This window comes from Stomoxys calcitrans, chromosome 3 (genome assembly GCF_963082655.1).
Source record: "Stomoxys calcitrans chromosome 3, idStoCalc2.1, whole genome shotgun sequence".
In the NCBI taxonomy this organism is placed as follows: domain Eukaryota; kingdom Metazoa; phylum Arthropoda; class Insecta; order Diptera; family Muscidae; genus Stomoxys; species Stomoxys calcitrans.
The window spans coordinates 40,405,432-40,426,983 of NC_081554.1; the positions used below are offsets into that span (position 1 = coordinate 40,405,432).

Consider the following 21,552-nt stretch of genomic DNA (forward strand, 5'->3'; position numbering starts at 1 on the left):
CTTGCGGCTATAAGACTTAAGGCAATGGGAGAATAGATGAGGATGGGAGCAGCTCATACCATCGCGGCGAAGATAGGAAACCTGGAAGGAAGGGAAGAGATTTCCGATCGGATACCTGAGACGACACTTGAGGTCGAGTGGGAGGCACTGCTGCCACAGTCTTGGACTGACGGAACTCTAGTATTGCCATCTGAAGGATCATGTTACACGGATGGATCAAAGCTAGAGGACAGAGTGGGCCTGGTGGACTACATTGAGAACCCAAGGACTGATATCTGTTTTAGATTGCCTGACCATAATATGAACCTGCGGGCGGAGATCCGAGAGATCACGAAATGCCCGCCATCAGTACATGTACTTCGCCCAGCGAACCAGCCGCTGTAGTACCAGAGTTGGCACCTCTTAAAATTAATGTTAAGTCTATGGTATCCAAATAAATGGCATGTAAGAGAACACAAGCATAACGTTTTGGTATCACGGTTTCATCCAGCACTATACGCGTGGGCACACCCATTGCCCGTTCGGCATATTCGGCGTTCATGTTGCGTGTTCGCCTAGCAATGAGATTACGAAAGAACGGCGATCTGGCACTGAGTATCACTTTGTGGCAGGGTAATTCGAGTTTAGGGCGGAACCCATACTCCGAATTGCCCGAATCGGGACGATTGAAGATGTCGCTGCCACCCAAGACACTGGAAGCACCAAGTGATGTACCAAGACCAACAATACCGCTGCCACTGCTAACGCGAGGACGTCGAGTGTGAAAATCTTTGCAAATTTTACCCATGAACATTCCACTAAGGAACAGGGGCAAACTTATCACATATCACTGCGTGCAGTCCGATGCAAGTTTAAGCTCAATGATAAGGGGCCTCCGTTTTATAGCCGAGTCCGAACGGCGCACAGTGTTGCCTCTTCATACATTCGTTGGACAAAAATAGTTAGAGTTAAGATAGAGCTCTAAAATTTTAAATACATGTATATTTGACTTAAATTAAGAAAAACATTAAGTATGGACCAAATCGGGCTATATCCTGATATAGCTCCCATATAAACCGATCTCCCGATTTGACTTCTTGAGCTCCTGGAGGTCGCAGTTGTTATCCGATTTCGCTGAAATTTTGCACAAAGGCTACTGTTATGACTTTCAACATCCATGGTAAGTATGGTTCAAATCGGACTATGTCCTGATATAGCTCCCATATAATCCGATCTCCCGATTTGACTTCTTGAACCAATGTAAAGCGAAATTTTTTTCAAATTTATTTTATTTAATTTTTTATTTCATATTTCTTATAAAACAACATAAAACATAATAACACTTCAAAAAAGGTATCAACATTTCTTTGTATGGTTTTCAATCTTGCTCAATATAATATTGAATATCATTTAAGTTTTCGGAGATATTTCTATTCTTTTGACTTAAAACACTAATGGATGGCTCTGAGTGTAAAATCATATATACAAACAAATCTTTATTAGTTTTTTCTCTGTCGCACTTTCGTGTATGCTCTAGTCTTGCCTTTCTGATTATTTTATGGCATGACTCCATTGCCTCCTCTGACAAAATTCCAATAGGAATTGAGAAATATTTTATGAATCCTATTCCATGGACAAGTACTTTGTGCACCGTAGCTGGCATGAAATACCAAGCATACTTGCTTAAATACAAATCCCTTGTTTCCTTCAAGAGCGTATCGAAATTTTCTATATTTATTTTTGATCCACTTGAAATAGTTCGCAGTATTATTGAAAAGTTTCGTATTAAATTGTTATCAACTCCAGTTATTTTCGATGCAATTTCAATATTTGAGAAAAATGTTCTGGCGCTATTTCCATCGTTTGTTGTGCCATAACCATTTTTAACTTTATCTACTATTAATCCTAATTGTTCTTTAATTTTTTTTTTGAATCTGTGACTTAGTTTCAGAAACTACTTGTTTCTCCTGTTCTTTTGAAACCCTCCATTTTCTCACTTTTAACTTATACGCAATATGGAGTATACATTCAAAAAACTTAATTCTAGCATGCAGCGTCGAGAGTCCATATTTATAATGCTCTTCATTTACATCGCGTTCAGACACTGCAGTTGAGTTCATTTCGGTAGGCTTCGCCCCACAAATACAACAATTTGAACTGCTTTTATTATTCGTAAGAACATTTAAGACAGCGCCATCTATCATAGTTAGCTTCATAGAAAAACTAACATTTACGTTTTTTTCTTCATGGTGAAAGCTGTTCAAGCTTTCGATTTGAAGTGAAATATTCCGTTCCACATCTCTCACCAAATCAGGGTTTTCTTTCATAAACATGAATTTTATTGGTCGACAATATCTGGGTGAGGAATGGCGATCGTTTTCCCATAATGTTGTGGAGGTTTTAGGATCAAAAAATCGCAATGGTACCAGAGATGCCACAAATATAAACTCATCATTAATTCTTGGGTTCGAAAATTTTTGTTTATATACGCTGTGGTTCGAACTTCCATCGAACCCCCATTTACATTCTAATGTAATATCTTTTTTGGGGCACAAGTTATGGGAGTCCATCAAGCTTTTTGCGGTTTGATTTAATAGAGACTGCAATGGAATTTCTGCAGAGCTCTCTGTTACCTCGATATCATGTGGTATAAGTTCTTGTTTAGATTTGAATAAAGCCTTATACGATGGGAAACAATCCTTATGAAATGAATTTACTAAATTTCTCATCATATTGTATGTTCTATAGGACAAATCCATATCAACGTACAAGCCCAAAGCCTCTTTAACTGATATGGTGCTTTGATTACTCAGGATAGTTAGCTTTTCCGCAGCTTTTTTAATTAATTCTGATGAATTCGATGTAACTAACTCATCCACTCGCCTTCTCTTTGTTCTATTGCACGATTCTTCAAAGGACTTTCGTGGTCTTCCTCTACTGCCACTAGTACTTGGTTCCTAATTTTAAATATTTTTGGTCATAGTGGTGATAAGCTTTAAAAAAAATGTTTTAATTACCTCAAAGAAATCATTTACGCCCAGACGCATGTCGGTATCCAGCCAAATATTATTGGATGATTCAAACCTTAGTTTCATACGGGAACATTTAACCCATTTTTTGTTGAACTTCTTTAAAGTTGATTTTATTTTTTCTTTGTCTTGTTCATTCAGTAACTTGTTGCCATTGCTTTCGATTTTGTTTATTATTACTTTGTTTACATGCGTTGGGTTTACTGCTTTAACAGACAACCAAATATTATACAACTCACGCACTTTCATTTTAGCTTTAATATAATATAACACTATATACGCAAATGGTGCAAGTTGGTGCAGCTGAAATTTAGCCTTTTTGATTCAGGACACTTCACTGAAGAACGCTGAAAAAGAGTTAGCGTGGTCCCAGTTGGACTTTTTTAGATCCACTCTGCTGAAAATTTCACTTTTGACAGTAATTGCTTTATTTTTGCCTCTTATTTAAAAGTAACGGTACTAACCATATGTTCATGTCAGTGACACCTTACGTTGACAAATGTGCTGTCAATTATGTCCTCTTTAAGATCTTATTCTATTTTGGTACCCCAATAAATAAAAAATCAATTTTGTTTACATAAACAGAAATTTTAATTTTTGGGAAAAAATATGCATCATCCATTTGTTAAAAAACCTTCGTACGAAAACGCCCATTAGATGACGAGGAACTTCAAATATAATTATTTTTTTTTAAATTCTTCATATTTGAAGTGTTTTCTAAAAGATTAGTAAAAGATTTCATAAAAATTTTCATTTCCGATTTTTGCATTTTTGTCCACCGGGGCAACACTGTGCGGCGTGCCGCAGTGCGACTCTTCTTTGGAGAGAAGTTTTACATGACATAGAACCTCACAAATGTTGCCAGCATTAGGAGGGGAAAACCACCGCTGAAAATGTTTTCTGATGGTCACGCCAGGATTCGAACCCAGGCGTTCAGCGTCATAGGCGGACATGCTTACCTCTGCTCTATGGTGGCCTTTACGGACAGAAAAATTGTCATAAGGGCAATAACATCCAGGACGGTAAGATCACGAACAATCTTGGAATCTAAGAAGGAGTTTATTGTTTTCTTTGAGGATGGCACAATCCGCATCGTTTGGTTGCCTGGCCATAACGGAGTAAGGGGTAATCAAAGAACAGACGATTTGGCGGTAAGGGCCATAGGACAGCCGTCAATAAACATGGTTAACCCGAAGCCTTTCGGGTCGACGCAGTCCCAGTTATGGGAGTGGGCGACTGTGGAACAGCGAAGCAGTCGGTAGGACAGCGAAAATCCTATGGGGCGATCCGGATCCTGAAAGAACGAGGCTATTACTGAAAGGAAGTAAGAAGGGGGTCAGTATAGCTTTCGGTATCATAACGGGACACATTGGACTACAAGCTCACTTATGCAATATCGGTGCGGCAAGGATAACATGTGTAGGGCTTGTGGGGAAGGTGATGAGACGTTGGAGCATTTCCGGTACTTAGGTGGGGACACAATACCAGACATGAACCATGGATGGAAGAATCCGCATCGTTTGGATGCCTGGCCATACCGGAGTATGGGTTAATGAAAGGGCAGACGATTTGGTGATGAAGGCCAGAGGACAGCCGTCAATAAACTTGGTTAACCCGAAGCCTTTCGGGTCGACGCAGTCCGTGTTAAGGGAGTGGGCGGTTTTGGAACAGCGAAAGAGTCGGTAGGACAGCGAAAATCCTATGGGGTGATCTGGATCGTGAGATGAGGAGGCTATTACTGAAAGGAAGTAAGAAGGGGTATCATAACGGGACACATTGGACTACGAGCTCGCTTATCCAAAATCGTTGCGGCAAGAGATAGCATGTGTAAGGCATGTTGGGATGATCATAAGACGTTGGAGCATTTCCTATGTCATTCCCCGGCTTTCGCGGCAAAAAGACACAGGTACTTGCATGTAACATATGGAACGGCGAAAGTGCAGCATTTTTTCGACATGTCGCACTGAAATCAAAATTTGTTGAATGTTTTGAAAAAACGGCAAATTAAAAAAGAAATGTATAAAAACTAGCATCCCGGCGTCGCTACTACCATTTTTGATACCCCATTTTTAGTGTAGAACTTAGGTAGTCCATCAGTTTATAAGGTTGTTGTTGTTGTAGCAGTTTATTGTGTCAAGATCCAGGAACTCTTCGACTAAGATGGGGTGCGTATTGCTTAGACAGCATGAAGTTATGTCTTCGCACTGGTAGGATCTTTGTCTCCTGATGGAGGTGGTTCGCATGAGAGCTGAGGAGACAGCCCATCGCAGTTCGGAGGGCTGCATTCTGACAGATCTGAATATTATTCAACTGCGTGTCATAAAGTTGACGAGAACACACTGGCGCTGCATAACTTACCACAGATCGGCCAATTGCTTTGTCTGCTCCCCAAGTGCTGCCAGCAAGTGATTTGAGGACCTTGTTTCTACTTTTGACTTTATCGCAAATTGCTGTGGCATGTGGGGAGAATGTGTAAGAGCTGTCAAATGTGACGCCAAGTATTTTGGGACACTTAATGGCCGTAATCATTTCTCCATCGACCATCACAGTCAGCTCAGTATTCACCTCATGCGTATTTGTAGTGAACAATGTGGCTAAAGATTTGGTGGCAGATGTCTTCAGATTTCTTGCAGCGAAATATGAGGCAAGTTCGTTGAGGTAGATGTTCAACCTATAGCAGATGTCAACAATGGGTGGGGGGTCCTGATCGTACAATCGTCCGCATACGATACGATCTCAATGTCATCTGGCGGTTATGTAGTTTTTTAATAATTGCGTATAAAATTACAGAAATTTGTCCCTTTCCGCAAAGAAAGTACCTAATAGTTATAGGAATGACTATGCGTCGGAAAAATGAAAATGAAGTTACAGCGTTTTTGGCCTTAAAAACTCCCAAAAAAATTGGTTCTAGCGATGTTTTTCACAGAAAACTTTACAGTATTTCTTTATTTAGCACCTCAACGGAAACAGATTTTCCTCACGAATCCAACGGTGTCAGATAAAGTCTCAGAAAAAAGTATCAGAAAATTACAGCAAATGGAAACTAACGCTGACTTTTTTGGATATGAATTATGCGATTTTGAAGCAATACTCTAAAGATTTCAAGGAAACAGAAAAGAGTACTGCTTCGTCCAGCACTATTACGGAAAGAGATTTTCTTCACGAACCCAACTCACCTTGATTTTTCTAACATTTTCCGATATAAATTATGCGATTTTGAGCTTGTTTTTTGAAATAAAAACATAGGAGTTTGACTAATCCGAATCTTTTGCAATAATCTTCAATACTGTATACTCAACTCGAAAAATTTTGTTGCATCAAAAATTGCAAATTTTCATAAGGGGTTAGCCTTGCTAAAAAAATGCTAAAAAAAATAAAATGTGAATTTTTAAGTAATTTTGTTAATTGTACGAATCTTCTTCGAATTTCCAATTGCGGAATGCTGGACAATTTTCGAAATTCGAAAAAGTGAAGGTGTTACAGCGTTTTTGGCCTTGTAAACGACCTTGAATTTTTACGTCCAAACAAAATTGGTTTCAGCGATGTTTTTCACAGAAAACTTTACCGTATTGCTTTATCCAGCACCTCTACGGAAAGAGATTTTCCTCACGAATGAAATGATGTCTGAGAAATTCTTATGTTTGTTTAAAGCAAGGTACTGGAGTACCTTGCTTTAAACAACTTTAAATTAAAAAAAAACTATCAGTTTTTTTTTATAGGACTTAAATACTTTATTTTCTTTTTAAATGAAATGAATGTTATATGTAGTTTATTTTTTAAGTACAAACATGAATAGTTTATCTATTTAGTTGTGTTTCATTGCTCCAGTGAGCAATCACTTCAATTGTAGGTTGTTCATTGTTGTAGTCCTTTTCGATATAGTTAGGCACTTTAAATTTAATGCAAATATTATGAAGTGCACCCCAGCGTTTCCAAAACGGGCCATTGTTTCTGGGCTATACCGGCTTCTTTTATCGTGGCATAGTATTTTCCATCTACCTTTATATACGCCAATGTTTCTTTCTACAAAACATCTAGCAGAGGAGTGTACTTCATTAAAGAGTGACTCCGTTGATTCACCGGCGGTAGTTCTGTATGGTGTTATTCACCATGGTTCGAGAGGATGACCAATATCTCCTGGAATAAATAATTGAGATGTAGCAATATGAAATTTAAGAATACATAATATTGTATATGGTAATACCTAAGAGCCAACCGTTTTTGAAAATCTTATTGGAATACAGTTGTTCTAGCATGTGTCTTTCGGCGGAATGTTTCCAGACAAACTAATCATGGGCCGCCCCTTCATATTTTGAATTGATTGCCAATATCTTGTATTCATGGTCACAGATCTACTGGCATAGGTTAGGTTTAAGTGGCAGTCTGCCATCAGACCCACTTTGACGTTTTCGTCCATTGTGATACCACAGGAACAGAAGAAGAAAGATGCTTTCTAGTTTCTACCGTTGAAAACCCTAATAACTTTCGAGTGTTCTCATCCGCTAATTCAGACAGGTTCTCGAAGAAATGAGAATCTAAAGTGGACCTCCTTCTAACTGCTTGTGCGGCACACACATACAGTCTCTTCTCTTCTTCTTTGATGTCCCTACAGCTTCTGCAAAAGTCGTTGCTGCCAACCTTCAGTCTGTCAGCATGTTTTCCGATTAGACAGTGACCTGTCATGAGGGACACAATGCCTGAGACGTCTGTTCTAGCCAATAACAGCAAAGCAGCAGAGCTCTTCAAGTCTAGATTAGGCCACATAGTTTTCGAATGCTCACAGCCCTCCCTCTTTGTGACCATCTATCATTCGTTGTTCTTTAGGCCTGGTCCTGAAAACTTTACTTACATGTTGCTAGAGGCATACCCACAGATTCCAGTGTCCCTGGAATGTGTAGGTTAATTCCTAGTCTCGAAAGCTCATTCGCTTTACAATTCCCTCGGATATCTCTGTGGCCCGGCACCCAGAACAGGTAAATTTTGAACTGTAAAGCTATGTCGTTGAGAGATCTGCGACAGTCGTGGTCTGTTATGGTGTTCAGAAATACGTTCTCCAGGGATAGGGAGCCACCTTGGTGCATAGGTTAGCATGCCCGCCTATAGTGTCCAAAGCCCGGGTTCAAATCCTGACGGCGAGAACAACATACAACATTTTTCAGTGGAGGTTATCCCCTCACCAAATGCTGGCAACATTTGTGAGTATTTCAGCCATGTACAACTTATCAACAAAGAGGTGTCACTTTTCAGTGACACGCCGTTCGGACTAGGCATTAAACAGCAGGTCACCTTATCATTGAGCTTAAATTTGAAATTGAGCAACACTTAAGTGATATTGTGAGAAGTTAGTTTTCCTCTTATTTATTCCGCAATGGAACGTTTGGGAAACACTAAGTCAAAAATCGGATTTAATGGCTGCCTGGCTGTCTGAGAAGATATTTATGCCAATCGTCGTAATGACATTATATCTTAGCCATTCCATCACTTCCTTAATGGCAAGGTTCTCTGCTTGATATACACTGCAGTGATCGGGTAATCTTTTCGATATGATCAGTTCTAGATCTTTAGAGTACACCCCAAAGCCCACCTGGTCGTTAAGTTTGGAACCATCCGTATAGAAGTCTATGTAACTTCTGTTACCAGGGATATCGCAGTTTCAGTCGGTCCTATCAGCAATAGTGGTACAGTAATTTTTATCAAAAAGCGGCTCAGGTAGGGTGTAATCCACACTGCCTGGAACATCGGATATTTTACCCGCCACATGACCAATGAGAAAGCTCCCTTAACCCCACATCAGTGGTCGCTGCAATTTGGATAGCCACAATGTCCCGAGGCATAAGATGCACAAAAAAGCCATCCTTTGGATTCGGTTAAGTATTGATCAGTAGGTAGATTTTTGAAGCGCCGTCCATCAGACAACAACACCATATAGCATTATAGGTCTGGCAACTGCAGTATATACCCAATGCATGACACGCGGTCTAAACCCCGAACTTTTGCCAATGGCTCTGTTGCAGGTGTATAGGGCTAGAGTGGCCTTGCTTTCGGAGGAACTGATATGAAAATATGTCCCGAAAAATCCAACTCAGAAAGAACATATTGGAAAGCTTGTTTAGTCAATCTAAAGCGCTGCCTGAATCTGTAATAAATATTGAAATGAAAATCAGAGATTCATGGAACTAGGATTACTTACGCTGATTCAGGCAATGATAGAGGACCTCTGAATAATTACGTTCGTATGCCGTCATCCAACTGATATGTACGTCAAGGAATTAATTTTCGAACAAATACTCATTCGTATGCGGGAATTTGGGCTCTGGTTGTTATTGCTCTGATGGCCACTTTACTGTTCATAAAGATGTTCACTCTCGTTAACATCACACCACCTCACGCACTTTGTGATCGCCAGGAACTCCACCTGCAGAACTGCAATATTGTCAGTCAGTCGTAAACAGATCTCAGTCTCAGGATTCTCAATCTAGACCTTCAGGCCCACTCTGTCCTCTAGCCTTGATCCATCTGTGTAGCATGATATCCCAGATGGAAATACCACTGTTTCGTCAATCCAAGAGTGTGCAGCTGGCATCAGTATTTCGCACTCGACCTCATGCGTCGTCCCAGGTATCTGATCGGAAACTTCTTCCTTCCAGGTTTCTTTCTTCGAAAATCATAAAAATAAAAAAAAAAGTTTGAAATGACTTAATCAGAGGGTTCAGACACTTTGCACATCGGCTAACTACCTCCGCCCTATATATTTCAAATTTCAGAGATATCTAAATCCATTCAAAACAAGCAGACTGATGTTTACTTCTTTTAAGTCTTTCGAATGCGCGATTTAGCGAAAATTTATAAAAAAAAAACAAGTAAGAGCGTGCTAAGTTCGGCCGGGTCGAATTTTATATACCCTCCACCATGGATCGCATTTTTCGAGTTCTATGCGCGGTATCTCTTTTTAGGCAAACAAATAATATTGAATAAAAACTGTTGGACCTATATCAAGTTATAGTCCGATTCGGACCATAAATGAATGCTGAACACTGTAGAATTCATTGTGTATTTCAGTTCATTCGGATAAGAATTGCGCCTTGTAGGAGCAAAATCAGGAGATAGGTTTATATGGGAGCTGTATCAAGCTATTGATCGATTCACACCATATTGAACACGTATGTTGAAGGTCATGAGAGAAGCCGTTGTTCAAAATTTCTGCCAAATCGGATAAGAATTGCGCCCTCTAGAGGCTCAAGAAATCAAGATCCCAGATCGGTTTATATGGCAGCTATATCAGGTTATGTACCGATTTGCGCCATACTAATCACAGTTATTGGAAGTCGTAATAAAACACCCCATGCAAAATTTCAGCCAAATCGGATGAGAATTGCGCGCTCTATTGGCTCTAGAAGTCAAACACCAAGATCGGTTTACATGACAGCCATACCAGATTATGAACCGATTTGAATCATACTTAACACAGTTGTTGGAAGTGATACCAAAACAAAATCGGTCGAAAATTGCGGCCTCTAGAGGCTCAAGAAGTCAAGACCCAAGATCGGTTTATATGGCAGCTATATCAAAACATGGACCTATTTGACTCATTTACAATCCCAACCGACCTACACTAATAAAAACTATTTGTGCAAAATTTCAAGCGACAAGCTTTACTCCTTCGAAAGTTAGCGTGCTTTCGACAGACAGACGGACGGACGGACATGGCTAGATCGACTTAAAATGACATGACGATCAAGAATATATATACTTTATGGGGTCTTAGATGTATATTACGAGGTGTTACAAACAGAATGACGAAATAAGTATACCCCCATCCTATGGTGGAAGGTATAGAAAACAAGGAGTCCACATTGGGTAGACATTATTGTTCTTATCTACAATATAACCATATAAAATAAAATTTGTCATGGTATCTTTATCCGTTGACATATGGCAGACTTTTTATTCCCACAACCATAGGATGGGTGTATACCAATCTGGTCGTTCCATTTGTAACGTCTCGAAATATTCGTCTAAGACCCCATAAATTATATATATTCTTGATCGTCTCGACGCCCTAATTCGATCTAGCAATGTCCGTCCATCTGCCGAAATCACGATAGCGGTCGAACACGTAAAGCTAGCCGCTTGAAATTTTGCACAGGTACTTTATATTAATGTAGGTCGTTGGGGATTGTAAATGGGCCATATCGGTTCAGATTTGGATATAGCTCCCATAAAAACTGATCTCCCAATTTGATTTCTTGAGCCCTTGGAAGCCTCAATTTTCATCCGATTTGGCTGAAATTTTGCATGTGGTGTTGTGTTATGACTTCCAACAACTGTGTTAAGTACGGTTTAAATCGGTCAAGAGGCTGATATAGCTCCCATATAAGCCGATATACCGATTTGACTTCTTGAGCCCTTGGAAGCCTCAATTTTCATCCGTCCTTGGTATTAGTTAGTATCACCTATCTATGACCAGTTCACTGCAATGCCGTTTTAAAAATGGGTGATATAGGTCGTCAAGATATATTTTTGGCATAGAGGTTTGAGGGTTTGGTTATTATTAAGCATTTTATCGTTGCAGATAAATTCTTTAGCAAGTGATTTTAGAACATTTTAGATGAGAAATTACTAAAAATAATTTTTTTTTATTGAAAATATAAAATAAAATCAGATAACAGTGCTTTGTCAATCACTTAACATTGCTCTGTTAAAATGTCGGGTTTGTGTCTTGGCTAAGATATATTCAAATTTATCTTCACGGGTATTTAAAATTCAAGGTCGTTTTCAAGGCCAAAAACGATGTAACTCCTTTAATTTTGTCGAATTTCTAAAATTTTCCAGCATTTCGCTATTCGAAATTCGAAGAAGATTCGTGCAATAAACAGAATTACTTGAAATTTTACATTTTATTTTTTTTTTGCATTTTTTTAGCCAGGGCTAACCCTTTATGAAAATTTGCAATTTTTGATGCGAAGAAATTTTTCGGGTTGAGTATACAGTATTGAAGATTATGGCAAAAAATTCGGATTAGTGCAACTCCTATGTTTTTTTTTTCAAAAAACAAGCTCAGAATCGCAGAACTAATATCCGAAAACCTTGCACAGGTACTTCATATTAATGTAGGTCGTTTTTATCCGATTTGGCTGATATTTTTCATGTGGTGTTCTGTTTTGACTTTCAACAACTGCGCTAAGTTAGGTTTAAATCGGTTAAGAAGCTGATATAGCTGGCATATAAACCGATCTCCCGATTTGATTTCTTGAGCCCTTGGAAGCCTCAATTTCCATCCGATTTTGCACATGGAGCTCTGTTATGACTTTCAACAATTGTACCAAGTATTTTCCAAATCGGTCTCTAACCTAATATAGCTCCCATATATACCGATCTCCCGATTTGACTTCTTGATCCCTTAGCAGCCGCAATTTTTGTCCGATTTGGCTGAAATTTTGCATGTAGTGTTCTGTTATGACTTTCAACAACTCTGATTAGTACGGTCCAAATCGGTCAATTACCTGTTATAGCCCCATATAAAGCGAACTTCCGATTTGACTTCTTGAGCCGCTATTTTTTTCCTATTTGGTTGACATTTTGCATGCGGTGTTCCGTTAGGTCTTCCAACAACTGTGCCCAATACGCCCAAATCGGTCTATAACCCGATATATCTCCCATATAAACTGGGCTCTCGATTATCCTTGTTTGGTTCCTAGAAGCTTTAATTTTTGCTGGTTTGACAAAAGTTTGGAATGAAGTATAAAATTATGCCGTTCAATTAAATTTATTTCGTATACATTTTTTGCAAAATCCATGGTGGTGGATTTCCAAGATTCGGCCCGACAAAACTTAGCACGCTTTTACTTGTTTCCATTAATTTTTCCATCCCACTGTGCGACGTATAACCTCCGATAATTCGGATTAAATTTCAAAATTTTACCTGGAGCAAAACTTCTTCTCTTTGCCTATATACAGTTTCCTCATAGAACAATATGTTTAAATAAGCTCTAATAGATGCGAGATGTTAAATTCTCCGTGTTTTATATGTGAGTGTGCAAGGAACCCGGGCGACATGGAACGGAAAGTTTTAGAGTTATATTCTTTACATTTTGAGTTTCAAAGTCTATACCTTTCCTTTGTCTATGGTTTCCTCTTGTTCTATAGTTTCCTCTTCCAAGAGGGCCTCACAGGTTATGGCCACGAAGACTATTCTGTACTAGCCAACAACAGCAATTGTTCAATGTTGGTGTGTTCCATTTGACTGAGGAGAAAGCTTTAACAACATTAAACAGCCATCTAACGTCTAATGTATGAAGCCTATAACATGCTTAAGCTTTTTCTAATGCTGACAGATTGTAAATACACAATTGTGCTCTTAAATATGGTAACTTTAAATTAACGGAAATGGTTGATGTAGTCGAATTATTTTTTTCTTTTATAAAAAACTTTTTTGATTGCTGCAAAAAAGATGTAGATGGCGACAGTATAGGGGTTTTAATTAATTTGAATAAACCGTTATGATTTCGATATGGTTTCGATTTCAACGGCTGCTAAAAAACATCGCTAAAATCAATGTCAATGTTTCAAGGCCAAAAACGCTGTAACTCCTTAATTTTTTCGAATTTCGAAAATTTTACAGCATTCCGCTATTCGAAATTCGAAGAAGATTCGTACAATAAACAAAATTACTTAAAAATTCACATTTTATTTTTTTTTGCATTTTTTTAGCAAAGGCTAACCCCCTATGAAAATTTGCAATTTTTGATGCGAAAAATTTTTCTAGTTGAGTATACAGTATTGAAGATAATGGCAAAAAATTCGACTTAGTGCAACTCCTATGTCTTTTCTTAAAAAAAAACAAGCTCAAAATCGCATAATTAATATCCGAAAAATGCTAGAAAAATCTATGTGAGTTTGAAATTGCTGTAACATCTTTTGTTTTGGGAATATCAAAATTCTGAGAACACCATTGGATTCGTGAAGAAAATCTCTTTTCGTAATGGTGCTAGATGATGCAATTCTCTTTTCTGTTTCCTTCAAAACTTTAGACTATTGCTTCAAAATCGCATATTTCATATCCAAAAAATTCAAAAAAACCAATGTGAGTTTGCAATTGCTGTAACTTCCTCAGATTTGCCAACTTCAGAATTTATCAGACACCGTTGGATTCGTGAAGAAAATCTCTTTCCACAGAGGTGCTGGCTGGAGCAGTAATGTGAAGTTTTCTTTGAAAAACATCGCTTAGACCAATTTTGTTTGGGCGTAAAAATTCGAAGTCGTTTTCAAGGCCAAAAACGCTGTAATTCCTTCATTTTTTCGAATTTCGAAAATTTTGAGGCATTCCGCAATTCGAAATTCGAAGAAGATTCGAACAATTAACAAAATTACTTAAAATTTCACATTTTATTTTTTTTGCATTTTTTTAGCAAGGCTAACCCCTTATGAAAATTTGCAATTTTTGATGCGAAAAAATTTTTCGAGTTGAGTATACAGTATTGAAGATAATGGCAAAAAATTCGGATTAGTGCAACTCCTATGTTTTTATTTCAAAAAACAAGCTCAAAATCGCATAATTTATATCGGAAAAATGCTAGAAAAATCAAGGTGAGTTTAAAATTGCTGTCACACCTTTTGTTTTGGGAATTACAAAATTCTGACGACACCTTTGGATTCGTGAAGAAAATCTCTTTCCGTAATGGTGCTGGACGAAGCAGTACTCTTTTCTGTTTTCTTTAAAACTTTAAAGTATTGCTTCAAAATCGCCTAATTCATTCCGAAAAATTAAAAAAAAACAACGTGAGTTTGGACTGTAACTTTCTTAGTTTTGCAAATTTCATAATTTTTCAGACACCTTTGGATTAGTGAGGAAAATGTCTTTCCGTAAAGCTGCTGGATGAAGCAATACTGTTAAGTTTTCTGTGAAAAACGTTGCTAAAACCATTTTTTTGGACGAAAAAATGTAAGGTCGATTTCAAGGCCAAAAACACTGTAACTCCTTGATTTTTTCGAAATTCGAAAATTTCCAACATTCCGCAGTTCGAAATTCGAAGAAGATTCGTACAATAAACAGAATTAGGAAAAATGTCACATTTTATTTTATAATTTTTAGATATCGGGTGGAGGCGGACCCTCCCCCTTACTATATGCGACTCAAATGCAAGGTATTTAGGAGTAGATTACGAATATGACATTAAAATTTGCGCTCAAGTCTAGGTGGCGCTTTTCCCCCTAAATATACTTCAAATTGATTATTTGACCCATTATGACAATATGGGACGCAAATGAAAGGTATTCAAGTGTAGAAAACAAATTTGATATATTTGATGATTAGAGCCAAGTGTTTTGGGGTACGCCCTAAAGCACTGAGCTTCATTTCCGTTCTGGAAATAAAGCACGAATTTGATATCTATTTTCAGTGCAAAGTGCCGGTGGCCGCCCTAGCCTCAAAACACCCTCCAAACGGTTCATTTTTACCGACCATGGCAATATGGGCTCAAATTAAAGGGATTTGGAAGTGCAGCACGAATTTGATATCCATATTTGAGTCGAAATGACTGAGGTGCCATCCCTCCCCTAAAAAGCACTTCTCATTACCCTAATTTTTGAAAACACCAAGAATCGAGTAAGGGCAAATTTCTCACACATCAATGAGTGCTTTCCGATTCAAGCTTAAACTCAATGAAAGTCGAGTCCGAACGGCGTCCCGCAGTGCGACACCTCTTAGGGGAAAATTTTATAAATGACCATACATGGCATTGTACCTCGCAAATGTCTCGCCAGGATTGGAACGCGTTCACCGTTATAGGCTACAATGGTATGAATTCGATATTCGCATTCAGAGCTAAGTGTCCCCACCCTAAAAAAATATTACAGAGTTAAAGAAGGCGCAGTGTAGCGGGCCCGATTCGGCTAGTATTAAAATAATATACAGACTTAATTGCGTTCAATAGTCCAGAGTGAAAATCCATTGGCCGCTTTCTTTCTAAAATCAAATAACGTTTACGTGAAAATGTTAACTGTACGAACTAGTTCAGTGAGCTGAAGTGAACTGCCGTTTACTGTAATAAACTACAATACCAAATAAAATGAATCAATATTTCTATTTCAATATTATGATATATATTTCATTCTTAAATTATCATTCATTAACCGCTTTTTTTTTCTTTTCTTTTGCAGATGATGATGTCACCAAAAAACGAATAGGCTGCTCAGTAAAATCAGACACCATCGCCGCTTGTAGTGACGTCATTATCCCAGAGGGCACACAAAATGTTGTCTGTAAAATATGTACGGAGCCAAAATGCAACTCAAGTCCAGCCCTTGCATTGTCTATTCTGCTGATACCTGTAGTTTTATTCCTTCGGTATATAAAGAATTAATTAGAACTGTTTTAATGAATAATTTTTAAGAAGAATTAAGAATTAAACTAAATTTAACGCACGCGCTAAAAACTCATTTTTTAAAGAAAAACAAAAACCAATAAAGCGTTTAGTACAACACAATATACATGTGTATTTCATTGGGGGATTTTTAGGGTAACAGTTAAAGTTATCAAGCTATATACGATTTTTAAACCCTAAAAAAATATTACAGAGTTAAAGAAGGCGCAGTGTAGCGGGCCCGATTCGGCTAGTATTAAAATAATATACAGACTTAATTGCGTTCAATAGTCCAGAGTGAAAATCCATTGGCCGCTTTCTTTCTAAAATCAAATAACGTTTACGTGAAAATGTTAACTGTACGAACTAGTTCAGTGAGCTGAAGTGAACTGCCGTTTACTGTAATAAACTACAATACCAAATAAAATGAATCAATATTTCTATTTCAATATTATGATATATATTTCATTCTTAAATTATCATTCATTAACCGCTTTTTTTTTCTTTTCTTTTGCAGATGATGATGTCACCAAAAAACGAATAGGCTGCTCAGTAAAATCAGACACCATCGCCGCTTGTAGTGACGTCATTATCCCAGAGGGCACACAAAATGTTGTCTGTAAAATATGTACGGAGCCAAAATGCAACTCAAGTCCAGCCCTTGCATTGTCTATTCTGCTGATACCTGTAGTTTTATTCCTTCGGTATATAAAGAATTAATTAGAACTGTTTTAATGAATAATTTTTAAGAAGAATTAAGAATTAAACTAAATTTAACGCACGCGCTAAAAACTCATTTTTTAAAGAAAAACAAAAACCAATAAAGCGTTTAGTACAACACAATATACATGTGTATTTCATTGGGGGATTTTTAGGGTAACAGTTAAAGTTATCAAGCTATATACGATTTTTAAACCGAATTGGACCATGGCTATGATGTTGGAACTCAATTAAGACTTCATTTTGGGAGTAAGGCCGAAGATATACAAATAATCACCAAATAAAACTAATGGATGTGGGATGTAAAAAAAGGACGGAGACTCACTCACACATCCCAGTTTTGTGGGGCGTAAAATTCAAGGTCGATTTCAAGCCCAAAAACGTTGTAAATACTTCAATTTTTGGAATTTCGAAAATTTTCCAGCATTCCGTAATTGGAAATTCAAAGAAGATTCATACAATAAAAAATTAAAAAAAAAACCAATGTGAGTTTGCAATTGCTGTAACTTCCTCAGATTTGCCAACTTCAGAATTTATCAGACACCATTGGATTCGTGAGGAAAATCTCTTTCCACAGAGGTGCTGTCTGGAGAAGTTTACTTTGAAAAACATCGCTTAGACCAATTTTGTTTGGGCGTAAAAATTCGAAGTCGTTTTCAAGGCCAAAAACGCTGTAACTCCTTTCATTTTTTGAGGCATTCCGCAATTCGAAATTCGAAGAAGATTCGTACAATAAACAAAATTACTTAAAAATTCACATTTTATTTTTTTTCCATTTTTTTAGCAAGGCTAACTAACCCCTTATGAAAATTTGCAATTTTTGATGCGAAAAAATTTTTCGAGTTGAGTATACAGTATTGAAGAAAATGGCAAAAAATTCGGATTAGTGCAACTCCTATGTTTTTATTTCAAAAAACAAGCTCAAAATCGCATAATTTATATCGGAAAAATGCTAGAAAAATCAAGGTGAGTTTAAAATTGCTGTAACACACCTTTTGTTTTGGGAATTACAAAATTCTGACGACACCTTTGGATTCGTGAAGAAAATCTCTTTCCGTAATGGTGCTGGACGAAGCAGTACTCTTTTCTGTTTCCTTCAAAACTTTAGAGTATTGCTTCAAAATCGCATATTTCATACCCAAAAAAATCAAAAAAAAAAAACAATGTGAGTTTGCTATTGCTGTAACTTCCTCAGATTTGCTAACTTCAGAATTTATCAGACACCGTTGGATTTGTGAAGAAAATCTCTTTCCACAGAGGTGCTGGCTGGAGCAATAATGTGAAGTTTTCTTTGTAAAACATCGCTTAGACCAATTTTGTTTGGGCGTAAAAATTCGAAGTTGTTTTCAAGGCCAAAAACGCTGTAATTCCTTAATTTTTTCGAATTTCGAAAATTTTGAGGCATTCCGCAATTCGAAATTCGAAGAAGATTCGTACAATAAACAAAATTACTTAAAAATTCACATTTTATTTTTTTTGCATTTTTTTTAGCAAGGCTAACCCCTTATGAAAATTTGCAATTTTTGATGCGAAAAAATTTTTCGAGTTGAGTATACAGTATTGAAGATAATGGCAAAAAATTCGGATTAGTGCAACTCCTATGTTTTTATTTCAAAAAACAAGCTCAAAATCGCATAATTTATATCGGAAAAATGCTAGAAAAATCAAGGTGAGTTTAAAATTGCTGTCACACCTTTTGTTTTGGGAATTACAAAATTCTGACGACACCTTTGGATTCGTGAAGAAAATCTCTTTCCGTAATGGTGCTGGACGAAGCAGTACTCTTTTCTGCTTCCATCAAAACTTTAGAGTATTGCTTCAAAATCGCATATTTCATATCCAAAAAATTCAAAAAAACCAATGTGAGTTTGCTATTGCTGTAACTTCCTGAGATTTGCTAACTTCAGAATTTATCAGACACCGTTGGATTCGTGAAGAAAATCTCTTTCCACAGAGGTGCTGGCTGGAGCAACAATGTGAAGTTTTCTTTGAAAAACATCGCTTAGACCAATTTTGTTTGGGCGTAAAAATTCGAAGTCGTTTTCAAGGCCAAAAACGCTGTAACTTCTTCATTTTTTCGAATTTCGAAAATTTTCCAGTATTCCGCAATTCGAAATTCGAAGAAGATTCGTACAATAAACAAAATTACTTAAAAATTCACATTTTATTTTTTTTGCATTTTTTTTAGCAAGGCTAACCCCTTATGAAAATTTGCAATTTTTGATGCGAAAAAATTTTTCGAGTTGAGTATACAGTATTGAAGATAATGGCAAAAAATTCGGATTAGTGCAACTCCTATGTTTTTATTTCAAAAAACAAGCTCAAAATCGCATAATTTATATCGGAAAAATGCTAGAAAAATCAAGGTGAGTTTAAAATTGCTGTCACACCTTTTGTTTTGGGAATTACAAAATTCTGACGACACCTTTGGATTCGTGAAGAAAATCTCTTTCCGTAATGGTGCTGGACGAAGCAGTACTCTTTTCTGCTTCCATCAAAACTTTAGAGCATTGCTTCAAAATCGCATATTTCATATCCAAAAAATTAAAAAAAAAACCAATGTGAGTTTGCTATTGCTGTAACTTCCTGAGATTTGCTAACTTCAGAATTTATCAGACACCGTTGGATTCGTGAAGAAAATCTTTTTCCACAGAGGTGCTGGCTGGAGCAATAATGTGAAGTTTTCTTTGAAAAACATCGCTTAGACCAATTTTGTTTGGGCGTAAAAATTCGAAGTCGTTTTCAAGGCCAAAAACGCTGTAATTCCTTAATTTTTTCGAATTTCGAAAATTTTGAGGCATTCCGCAATTCGAAATTCGAAGAAGATTCGTACAATAAACAAAATTACTTAAAAATTCACATTTTATTTTTTTTGCATTTTTTTTTAGCAAGGCTAACCCCTTATGAAAATTTGCAATTTTTGATGCGAAAAAATTTTTCGAGTTGAGTATACAGTATTGAAGATAATGGCAAAAAAATTCGGATTAGTGCAACTCCTATGTTTTTATTTCAAAAAACAAGCTCAAAATCGCATAATTTATATCGGAAAAATGCTAGAAAAATCAAGGTGAGTTTAAAATTGCTGTCACACCTTTTGTTTTGGGAATTACAAAATTCTGACGACACCTTTGGATTCGTGAAGAAAATCTCTTTCCGTAATGGTGCTGGACGAAGCAGTACTCTTTTCTGCTTCCTTCAAAACTTTAGAGTATTGCTTCAAAATCGCATATTTCATATCCAAAAAATTAAAAAAAAAACCAATGTGAGTTTGCTATTGCTGTAACTTCCTGAGATTTGCTAACTTCAGAATTTATCAGACACCGTTGGATTCGTGAAGAAAATCTCCTTCCACAGAGGTGCTGGCTGGAGCAATAATGTGAAGTTTTCTGTGAAAAACATCGCTTAGACCAATTTTGTTTGGGCGTAAAAATTCGAAGTCGTTTTCAAGGCCAAAAACGCTGTAACTTCTTCAATTTTTTCGAATTTCGAAAATTTTCCAGTATTCCGCAATTCGAAATTCGAAGAAGATTCGTACAATAAACAAAATTACTTAAAAATTCACATTTTATTTTTTTTTTGCATTTTTTTAGCAAGGCTAACCCCTTATGAAAATTTGCAATTTTTGATGCGAAAAAATTTTTCGAGTTGAGTATACAGTATTGAAGATAATGGCAAAAAATTCGGATTAGTGCAACTCCTATGTTTTTATTTCAAAAAACAAGCTCAAAATCGCATAATTTATATCGGAAAAATGCTAGAAAAATCAAGGTGAGTTTAAAATTGCTGTCACACCTTTTGTTTTGGGAATTACAAAATTCTGACGACACCTTTGGATTCGTAAAGAAAATCTCTTTCCGTAATGGTGATGGACGAAGCAGTACTCTTTTCTGCTTCCTTCAAAACTTTAGAGCATTGCTTCAAAATCGCATATTTCATATCCAAAAAATTCAAAAAAAACCAATGTGAGTTTGCTATTGCTGTAACTTCCTCAGATTTGCTAACTTCAGAATTTATCGGACACCGTTGGATTCGTGAAGAAAATCTCTTTCCACAGAGGTGCTGGCTGGAGCAATAATGTGAAGTTTTCTGTGAAAAACATCGCTTAGACCAATTTTGTTTGGGCGTAAAAATTCGAAGTCGTTTTTAAGGCCAAAAACGCTGTAACTTCTTCATTTTTTCGAATTTCGAAAATTTTCCAGTATTCCGCAATTCGAAATTCGAAGAAGATTCGTACAATAAACAAAATTACTTAAAAATTCACATTTTATTTTTTTTGCATTTTTTTAGCAAGGCTAACCCCTTATGAAAATTTGCAATTTTTGATGCGAAAAAATTTTTCGAGTTGAGTATACAGTATTGAAGATAATGGCAAAAAATTCGGATTAGTGCAACCCCTATGTTTTTATTTCAAAAAACCAGCTCAAAATCGCATAATTTATATCGGAAAAATGCTAGAAAAATCA

General features: G+C 36.9%; 1 protein-coding gene across 1 annotated transcript in view; it reads left to right on the plus strand.

Annotated features, from left to right (window-relative positions):
* LOC106085988 (guanine nucleotide exchange factor MSS4 homolog) overlaps positions 1-16,434 on the plus strand; it is a 96,005-nt gene extending 79,571 nt beyond the window's left edge. The window contains exon 4 of the transcript XR_009397516.1: positions 16,167-16,434. The gene's annotated coding sequence lies outside the window, so the exon portion shown is untranslated. The remainder of the gene's footprint in view (positions 1-16,166) is intronic.
* The last annotated feature ends 5,118 nt before the right edge of the window (positions 16,435-21,552 follow it).